The sequence below is a fragment of the Sinocyclocheilus grahami genome, unplaced genomic scaffold (genome assembly GCF_001515645.1).
Source record: "Sinocyclocheilus grahami isolate Dianchi unplaced genomic scaffold, SAMN03320097.WGS_v1.1 scaffold2113.1, whole genome shotgun sequence".
In the NCBI taxonomy this organism is placed as follows: domain Eukaryota; kingdom Metazoa; phylum Chordata; class Actinopteri; order Cypriniformes; family Cyprinidae; genus Sinocyclocheilus; species Sinocyclocheilus grahami.
In genome coordinates, this window is record NW_015507292.1 from 53,501 (window position 1) to 64,328 (window position 10,828).

The 10,828-nt window shown below is 35.4% G+C and overlaps 1 pseudogene; it reads right to left on the reverse strand.

Annotated features, from left to right (window-relative positions):
• Window positions 1-1,528: 1,528 nt before the first annotated feature.
• LOC107574084 (gastrula zinc finger protein XlCGF49.1-like) lies at window positions 1,529-3,121 on the reverse strand (annotated as a pseudogene).
• Window positions 3,122-10,828: the final 7,707 nt, after the last annotated feature.

A 10,828-nucleotide genomic window follows, 5' to 3' on the forward strand; every position in this document is an offset into this window, starting at 1 on the left:
ATTGCAACACCCGCTGAGTGGCATTAAACAGCTTGAAAGATCAAAGACAAATTTTGATATAACTGATTATATTTGTCTGAAAGAAGAAAGTCATATACACCTAGAGTGACTTGAGGGTGAGTAATTTATGGGCTAATTTTTTATTTTTGGGTGAACTAACCCTTTAAGTAAAGAATAAAAAAAATGTCCCATACTTAAGTAAAATACTTGAAGACTGATTTTTTTTATAGGCTTTATAGACAGGTAAGTTGAGAGTGACTCTTGAAGGACCAGCACCACATCCTCTTTTACCACTATTTGAAGAATTTATCTTCCAGAATCTGGCATTAAGTTTTGGCCGTTCATGTTTAGTCCATCTCAAGATTTTATCTGTAAAAGAAAACCTGCTTAATAATTATGCACACCTGAATATAAGGCATTTTTCACTTCCAGCCTTCATGAACAATTATATATCAGTCAAACAGTATCAGTTATAAATGATTAAATACAAGATTAATAGTAGTTATTAAGATAATTGGTAAATTGTGCTTGGAAAAAATGTGATCAGAATATCAACTTGCATAATAATTATGCAATATTACACTGTATTTTTCATCTTCCGCTGTTGTCTGTAATGCAGGGAATGTTGTGATTGGTTGTCAAAGCAGCCAATCAGAATTTAGCAACCTCGTCTCTGATTGGCTGGAATTATGGCATATTGTAACACTGGGTTGTGTTGAGCACGCGCGCCGTTGGCATTTAAAGGGCACTGAGGGCGGGCATCAGGGCGGCAAGCTAGAAAAACATTGCACGCGCAAAAGAGAAGGTCTGCACACATCCAAAAACTTATTTTAAATGCAAAATAGATTTTCGTGCGCTTAAAGTACTTTCTTCTTTGCAAGACGAACATTTTATCCACAAAACTCAGTTTGTGCGCTCAAAATGCACTTTGGCGTGCTTAAAATATAATCTTTTGTGCTCAGAATTGTGGCAAAGATATAACCCCATAAATATGCTAATGTTTCATGTTGACAAATACATTATTAATTTCATAGATTTCCAAGTGTAGCTTGATGCTAAATTGAACTTCTAATTATATTTAAGGATGTAGCTATTCTTGTAAGCATTAGTTAGTCTGTATTTCTGGTGTAGAGCCAAACTTTGTTTATCTTAATTTAGATGTTAAATCCATATACGAGATATGTATTTAAGAAAAAAATGCATTGTTGGTCGGCGCCACCTAGCGTGTAGGCCTGAATTAGCAGAAGGCGAACAATCGTTTTGCGCTCGGTGTGAAAGCACCATTCGTAGGCGATTTGCCTCGCTTTGTCGCATCGCGCTCAGTGTGGAACGGCCTTTACAAGGGAAGCAAAGGAGGATCGGTTGCAATGCTACAGTACATCTTGCATATGCATTTTTAAATACATCATAAATGAAAGAATAACTACTTGTTTTAAAAACTATGAAGAACAAACGTCAGTTCAAAAGTGTTACAGCCTCTTCTTCAGCCTCCTGAACAAGAACGTTTTGCACATGTAAAAAAAACACACTACTTCCCTTCATATAAAGAGTAACCAAACTACAAGTGATGAAAGAAACACATAAAAAAACACAATGATGTAATTAAAGGGGGGGTCTAATGCTATCTCATGCATGTTAAGTTATTTACACTGTTAAAGAGTTGGATTCTCATGCTAAACATGACCAAAGTTTCAAAAAACGATTTGTATGTAGAACAAGTATGTAGAGTATTTCTGTACCAAATACACTCCTTCAAGTTTCGGAGAGTTTTTTTTTCCGAGCATGGCTCTTTGTGACGTCATGAAGGGTGGAACTCCTTATATGGGCATTTCTTCCGGAAAAGCGCGCCCGTGCTCACAAATCGATCAGAGCGAGCGCAAGAACCCATCAACGCGCTTCGTTCGGCAGCGCAGCACGGGACTCGCTCGAGAAGAATGTCTCCAAAGAAGTGTTTTTTTGGTTGTAAGGGAAAGATAACCTTGTTCAGCTTCCCAAAGAACCCCGCGTTACATAAATAGTGGATGCAGTTTGTTTTCCGGGGCAGCAACGCAGTTTCGCTAGTGTGTTTGTTAATAAACAAGGCCCAGTTTGACGCTGGATTAGCACATCGTTTGATACTGAAAGATAAAGTGGTCCCAGCTATAAAAGATCCCAGTCATGATTCTGAACTGCAGACGGTAAGTGAAACGGCATCAAATGTCAGTGTTTTGTTGGCAATCGGTGCTCAAGTGCTCGTCACTCTTTAGCTCCGCCCACGGCGTGCCTCCAGGAGCTCGGCTGTTTTCGGAGAGAATCGGAAAGCTGTATCTTTCATTTATAAATATGATAACACTAAAGACTCTTTGGAGATATGAAGGATGCAGTACTACTCTATAGGTACTCAAGATCAACATGAGATTGGGTGAAACTGTGTGCGTTAGGTCCTCTTTAATATCATAAAGCAAAATATATACAAGAATAAAACTCTTAGATATTGTTCTTTGGGAAGAAACTCCATCTTTGAATTGATCTGAATCTGACAGATAAAACTGTAAGGTTTCTCTCCAGTGTGCATTCTCTCATGTCTTTTCAGATGTGCTGACTGACTGAATCTCTTGTCGCAGTGTGAACACTTGTAAGGTTTCTCTCCAGTGTGGATTATCTGGTGAAGTTTCAAATCTTCAGCTGTAATAAAAGTCTTCGCACACTCAAAGCACGTGTATTATCTCACACCATGTTGTATCTTCTGATGAACTTTTAAACTCTGCAGATGTGAAAAACTCTCTCCACACAAAGAACATGAATGTGGTTTCTCCTTTGAATGAACTTTCAGGTGATTCTTCAGGCCTGAAGCCGACAAAAATGTCTTTCCACATTGATCAATTTCATACAGTTTCTCTCCAGTGTGGATGTTCATGTGTTTCTTAAGAGTTGATGATTGTGTGAAACTCTTCTCGCACTGATCAAATGTGAACGGTTTCTCTCCTGTATGAACTCTCATGTGAATATTAAGATTATATTTGCGTTTCAAACTCATTCCACACTGAGTGCAGGTGAAATATTTCTCATCTCTTCTTTTCATTAAATCGTTCTCTTTGGTTTGAGAGCGACTCAAAAGGCTTTCTCCAGTTTTGACATGTTTTTCCTCCTCTTCATGCTCCTTGTTTTCTTCAATCAGCTCTGAAATGAAAGTAAAAAACATTTAATTGTCAATAAATCGTAAAAAAAAAAAAAAAGATAAATGTGGAAAGAAAGGTGAACCCTGATGTAACAGTGGAAAGTAGGCAATTGCTATACATTTTTTTTTCTTCATTTTTATATGACCTCATATGACCCTTGTACTTAATTTAAAATAAAAATAAAATAAAAAAAATACCTAGTAAAAATTGTCCTTATTATTTGCTGCTTCAACTAAATTATTGCACAGCTCTATATGTTTTCCTACTGCAGCAAGCCACAATCTGACAAACTGCTTGAAGCTTTATAAACATATTGTTCTTCAGCTTCATTGATGAAGGATCAAGAATAAACACCAACCTGTTTGTTCTTCAGTGTGTTTCATTCTGCAGGGTTCTGGATCTCTCATGTTCTCTCTGTCCTTCAATAAACTCTGTCTCTGCAGATTTCACTTCTTCCTGATGCTTTGATGCTCGTCTTCACTTGTAGACTGATGGGAATATTCCAGCATTTATTGCTGAACTGCAGTGGGAGGAGCTTCACTGAAGGTGTGCTTGTTGTGGGAGGAGCTTCACTGAAGATGTGCTTGTTGTGGGAGGAGCTTCACCGAAGGTGTGATTGTTGTGGGAGGAGCTTCACTGAAGGTGTGCTTGTTGTGGGAGGAGCTTCACTGAAGGTGTGCTTGTTGTGGGAGGAGCTTCACTGAAGGAGTGCTTGTTGTGGGAGGAGCTTCACTGACATCATGACTGCAGTAGGAGGAGCTAATCTGTCAAAATCAATAATAAATCAGTTATTTACTTTTTTTTCTAATTCACACATTTTAAGCATTTATGTTTACCTATCATCTATATATCTAGTACTGTAAATTTTGTCAATGAATTTTACAGCGTTTTATACTAACTCGCAAATCAAGCCTCTAATCATTCTTCCCACTGGTCGCTCTTTTGCGACTAACTTTCTCAGTCACACAAGCTCATAATTTGGTCGCATTTTTATTATTATTATTATTTTTGCTACAACATGGGATAAATCAATGCATGCCGATGAACTTAGTTTATAGTTATATGGTAACGAAAGTGGTTAACATTCAACCCATTCTTTTTCATCTTTAGTATTATTTGTGATTTGAATTTTGTGAAGGGGAGTTCCTCTTTTGCCATGTTATAAGCCGGGCTTCAGATGCTTTCACTTTTGCTTTCGAATTTGCGATCTTGTCTCATTTTACAAGAAAAGATAATTGTCTGTTTTGCTTACATCTATTCACCTTTCACTTTTTAAGACTAAAACAAAAGATGGCTTCATTGTTATTCTTAATTAAAAAGTACAACAACAATAAAACAGTAGGCTACAATGATAAACTAGCTTACATGATTATTAACAAAAACGAATAAGATGATTCTACACCACATGCTGTGTTATATACCGACTAATAAATTACAGAACGTTTAACAAACACTGAGGAATTCTCTGGTTTTAAGAAATTGACTTTTACTTTACTTTAATGTGAAAACCAAATCCTATCTGCTATCATTTAGGGTTGTGACGGTGAGAACATTTCCCAACCGGTTAATCGACATATGACAATACCGGTAGTAATATCTTAAATAGCTTCTAAAAGCACTGTAAGCATTTTACTTTCACTTTCAAATTACCAGCAATCCGGCATCAAGCAATTGCTAGTTTTTAGTTTGTTTGAGTTTTCCCTCTTTTCCTCACTTTCCTTAGCTTTTTAATAGCTTAAAAGCACAGTGCACATTTTACTTTCACTTTTAAATTAGGGCAATTCAGTGTCAATTGCCTGAATTCAAGCAACAACAAAATACATATATTATTAATCATATAATTTTTATTAACACAAACGAATACAAATACTGTAAACACCATACTATATGTGTCACGGTTCATGAGTCCCTGCGGTCCTTTTGCGTCTTGTCATGTGGGTGTGTGTGTACGTCATTCATTAGTAGTTGCAGCTGGTGCTCTATCAGAGCTTAAACTTATCCATTATCGTATAAGTTTAAGTACACAAAACTGAAAATCAGTAAACACTGGAGCCAAATAAATAAGAAACAGGTTTCTTAGCAAAATGAATAAGAAAGCTTGGAGGCACAGCACACACCTTGATGTAAAATAAAAAAATTAAGTTTAAATAAAGTAAAAAGCAGCAAACATTGTGGAACCAAATAAACTAATGTTTTTTAAAAAACTTCCCAAATCACCTCATATAAAAGGCAGAAGTCAACAGGCTTTTCAAAATCCAAAATATTGGGGAGAAAGATGGTGCAGTAGAGCTTAGACGCAACCCGAACGAGCTCCGGAAAATTTCCGTTTAATTATCCTTTTCATCAGTGGTGGACGAAGTACACAAATCAAGTACTTGAGTAAAGGTACAGATACGTATAATAAAATATTACTCCAGTAAAAGTAAAAGTACTCAGTTTTCAATTTTACTCGAGTGAAAGTACAAAAGTACTTGATTTTTTATGTACTTAAGTAAAAAGTACTGATTGATGAATGTTTATTTAGCAGTTTTGTATAGGCTACTTATATCATTTAATTTTATATTAGCATTTATTTTTTTATAATCCTACAAAATACCTGTGATTTTCCCAAAATAACCAATAAGGAAATAATGAATATAATAAGGAAAATATAATTAGATTTTCATAATGATTTTATTCTTCTCAATATTTAAAATTGAACTTAAGCATTATATTGAGGCCCTAAAAGATGAACGAAATAAAAAAGCGAAACGGATGTATAGACTTTTTGAATCCTTTTCTTTTTGGAAATTTTTGTACGTTTTTTTGTATTCTTTTTTCTTTTTCTCTCTTTTTTTCTCTTTCTGTTGTTTCCTTTGATGCTATTATGAATGTAATAGATAATAGTTGAATAAATTGTGATCCTCTGTATATGTATGTTGTTCTTGTTCTTGTTATGCAATAAAGAAATAAATAGAAAAATACTGAGCATTAACTCACCTGCTGAATCTATCTATCTGTCTGTCTGTCTGTCTGTCTGTCTGTCTGTCTGTCTGTCTGTCTGTCTGTCTGTCTGTCTATCTATCTATATATCTGTATGGCTGTCTGTCAGTCATCTTAGTTATGGTTTAGTTCAGTCTGTGGTTGTTATAATTAACTTATATAAAACAATATAAATCTATAGCATGTCCTCATTTAACAGAGTAAAATCTTGAATAAACATAATTATCTTACATGTTATATTATATCCTATAACAATTCATGTTGATCAATGAATGGTGATTCGTATTTTGCATTGAAATGCTATTTCCTCCTTTCATCAGGTCATCTTGCAAGTCTAGTGCATATGGCTATGTGCGTGTGTGTGTAACTATAATAAATATAGAAGAAACAGTATCTTTCATGTTTCATTTCTGGTTTAAAAAGGAAACAAAAATGAATGGACGCAAAAATAGATGGACCGGATTGGAACACATAACTTCAAGTTTTATTCTGAAATTCACTCAAATAAATACTAACATTTTTTCCAACCTCTGCAGGCGAGGCACAGGTTAGTTCTTGTCTTTCAGTGTTTTTCTTTCGGTTTTGATGCCAAGGTGTTTGCTGTTAGAATGGCGGCAGGTAAGAATCAAATTGGATACAAATATATGAAGCAATGTTTTCTCAATGAGTTATTAAGTAGCCTATTTATGAAATATTAGCCAAAAGTAGGCAACTTCGTTTAGTTTATTAAATTACATTTTACTGCGCGCTTACATTTGTGTTTAAACACTGAACTCCAGGAAGAAACGAATAGCCCCTACGTAAAAGGCCAGGCTATCTTATTTTTATTATCTTATCTTACATTTGATAGAGAGGCCTATAAAACTTGTCAGTACACATCAAATCTGTTATCCAGTCCAAGGTTAGAGTTTTGCATTTGTAAATTCGTTTTTATTTTAATATTGTTTTAATAAAAAGTAATATTGCTATACATTTTAGTTTTGTTTTTGTTAACTTCAACAATAATATTGTTAGTGTTAGTTTAGTTTTGAATTTTGTGAACACATTTCTATTTAGCTTTTATACATTTAATACTGAAAGTTTGGCAGAATTAACACAAGAGTGCAGACGAATGCAAGCTTTTAATTTAAGCTTAGTAATGTAAATATATCGACACAATCTCACTTCTTCCTGAGCATGAGATATCTTTTGAAGTTCACTTCACAAAATGGGTTCATTCGGAACACCCTGCAACAAAGACGACACTTGAATTAGGCCTAACTATGTATAGGCTATGCAACGCATCTATGTGTATTTATATAATATACATTTATTTAATTTATAATAATTGTCATATTTAAATTTTTTATCTTGAATTATGAATGTATGCTGTGATATTAATATAAAAATAACAACGCTCGTCAATGTCAAAATGATTGCGATGACCAATCAAATTAAAGAGGGTGGGGCTTTCCTGTTCTGAGTCATTCCAGTGCAACGCTTCAGTTTTAACTGTAAAAGACAGCGAGGTAAGATCAGTGTTGCCAGATTGGGCGGTTTTGAATTTGATTGTGCGGGTAAAAATTGGCTTGGGCGGGTGGATTGACCTTTTTAAAGGTGTGACCTCAGTGGGATCATTACAATTATTGCATAACCATTATTACATTATTGATCATGTGATCATTTGGGATGGCAGCAATTATTGTGCACTTGAGGATTTAGATTAATTTTATTATCACTTCACCTTTCACAGTCAAGGTTTAATCTGACCACCATAACCTGTAAAAACTCATTAGCAAAACTGATCTCTTGTTTAAAGAAAATCAATAATATCTATATTCTACTACAAATAGGTAAGGACTTCTGGTATGAATTCAGTAATTTTTTAACATCAGTATTTTGTTTCTTAATTCATATATATATATATGCTAAATTACTAAATGTAAATGGACAAAATCTGGGCTGGTTTGAGGTCAGTTTAGTGGTTTTCAAACATAAAAATTTCACACACACACACACTGCAGAGGCGCTGGTGCTGATGTAAAGGTCGACAGCCGCACTTATCACGAGCCGCTCAGCAGACAGTCGTTACGATTCACGAGTGACACGTTTTTAGCGAGATAAGTTATAACGTATCTGATTTTGAATGTAGTATGACTGAATATTCAAGTAATCACAATGCCTAAATATAAGTTAAAGAGTGGGAGAGTGACTCAACTCTCAAAAATGTGAATTATTATGGAGTGAGATGACACGAAGGCTAAATATATTGGTTTATATGATCATGTCTTTTATCTTTTAAACGTCCAGATTGATAAATCATTGAAAACTGCTAGACTTGATTAGTTTTGACTGTGCAAAGTTCTGTATTATGTTCTACAACATGAACTTAACAAGAGGCTTCCTCTAGTTCTGTGTAAAATTATAGAGCGACACGAAGGTAAGCGCATTATTGTTGTTGTTATTTTTTTAATTGTCGGATTATAATTAAGTATCAATGAATGGCACAGTTTTGAGTTGACTGTCATGGTGTGCACACGAACGAGTGTGAAATACCTGCTAATTACGTTGCTTTTTCCTATCACTTATTGGGCACTTTTTGCATTTAAACTGGATTATTCTGACTGCTGACATTGAAAATCATGCATGTGTTGTTTCGAGGGTATCGGTTAATTTCATGATTGCCATTTTGACACTGTCTTCGGTACTATGTTCGGTAGCCTATTCTCTTTAATGTAGGCTATTCGCCCCGATTTGATCTGTTTACCTGCAAAATGTATCTTATTTATAATTTATATTATTTCGTCGTCAATATTTTGTTTTAAGGAGTTAAAATGGCCCTTATCAACCTTGATTTACATATTCTATAACATTAGTTTGACAGTTAAAGTTTTGGGCAGTTTTTGGGCGGGGTTTTGTGAGCTTTTGGGCTGGAAATCGTCCATCCAATCTGGCAACACTGGGCAAGCAACACATTTATTGACAACTCTTTACAATGCAATGTTAAACGACCGACAGCAATCCAGCGATGCAAACTACTCGACTTTTTGGTCAAATGTTGCCGACCCGTTTTGAAGTGAAAATATGCTATCGGTCCATGTACTTTTGCGTCCATTCGTTTTTCATTTTTAAACCCAGCCAGAAATGAAATACGGAAAATGCGGTTTCTTCTTTAATGGTTCAAACACTGATGAAGAGAATACGCAGATACAAACTAATTTTCATTAGCCTTTTCAAAATTAATATTTCATTAAAAATCGTAAAAAATTATATAAAACTTGAATTTTTTTATGCATATAATGCTAAATTTAGCTAAGTTTCGCCAGCGCCCTCGTGCTACTGACGTGGCTACCATAACTGCTTTATGAAAACCTTTAGCTTCGATATTTTTATTATAACTGATACGGAACTTAATAGGTAGCCAGTGCAGAGACTTAAATTGGGGTAATATGATCATATTTTCTTGACCTGGTAAGGACTCTAGCCGCTGCATTTTGGACTATCTGTAGCTTGTTTATTGAAGATGCAGGACAACCACCTAGCAGTGCATTACAATAGTCCAGTCTAGAGGTCATGAATGCATGAACTAGCTTTTCTGCATCAGAAACAGGTATCATGTTTCGTAACTTGGCAATGTTTCTAAGATGGAAGAATGCCGTTTTTGTAACATGGGAAATATGATTTTCAAAAGACAAGTTGCTATCTAATATAACACCCAGACTTTTGACTGTAGAGGAGGTAACCGTGCATCCGTCTAGTTGCAAATTGTAATCCACGAGATTCGGCGTACTGTCTTTTGGTCCAATAAGTAATATCTCTGTCTTATCCGAATTTAATAGGAGAAAATGATTACCGTTGTTCTCTCCCACTCTCATAGGTAAATAGATCTGAGTATCATCCACATATAAAATGGTACGACATGCCGTATTTAAAAAAAATTGAACCCAGGGGCAACATATACAATGAAAATAAAATAGGGCCAATAACAGAACCCCGGGGGACCCCACAAGTAACAGGCACTGCCTTTGAAACAAAGTTACCATACTTTACCGAGGATGATCTATGTGACAGATAAGACTTAAACCACTCTAAAACGGTCCCACGAATTCCAATTAAATGGAATAACCGCTTTATAAGAATCTTGTGGTCTATTGTTTCAAAAGCTGCACTTAAGTCCAATAAAATCAGAGCTGCCGCGTTACCTGCATCTCTGATTATACAGAGGTCATTAACAACTCTTAAAAGTGCAGACTCAGTGCTGTGACCTGCCCTAAAACCGGACTGAAATTTGTCTAAGATCTCCTACCTACTTAAAAATGACATTGACTGGGAATAAACCACCTTCTCTAAAAATCTTTGATAGGCATTGTAATTTTGAGATGGGCCGATAATTCTTCAGTTCTAAAGGGTCTAAATTAGGTTTTTTAAGAAGTGGCTGAATAATTGCCTGCTTAAGGCCTGTTGGAACAACTCCATTATGAAGACTACTATTAACAATAGAAGTAATACTCGGCCCAACAACATTAACCATCTCCTTAAGAAGACGTAAAGGAACCACATCGCAACCACCAGATGTGTCCGCAAATGCATAACGATGTCCATAACTTGCGCCAGAGACACCTACTCAAAGAGTTCAATACTCCTTACACAAGCTGGTGATATCACAAACTCAACTGAAGACGTAGGCAGACTAGTTCTAATCTTTTCTA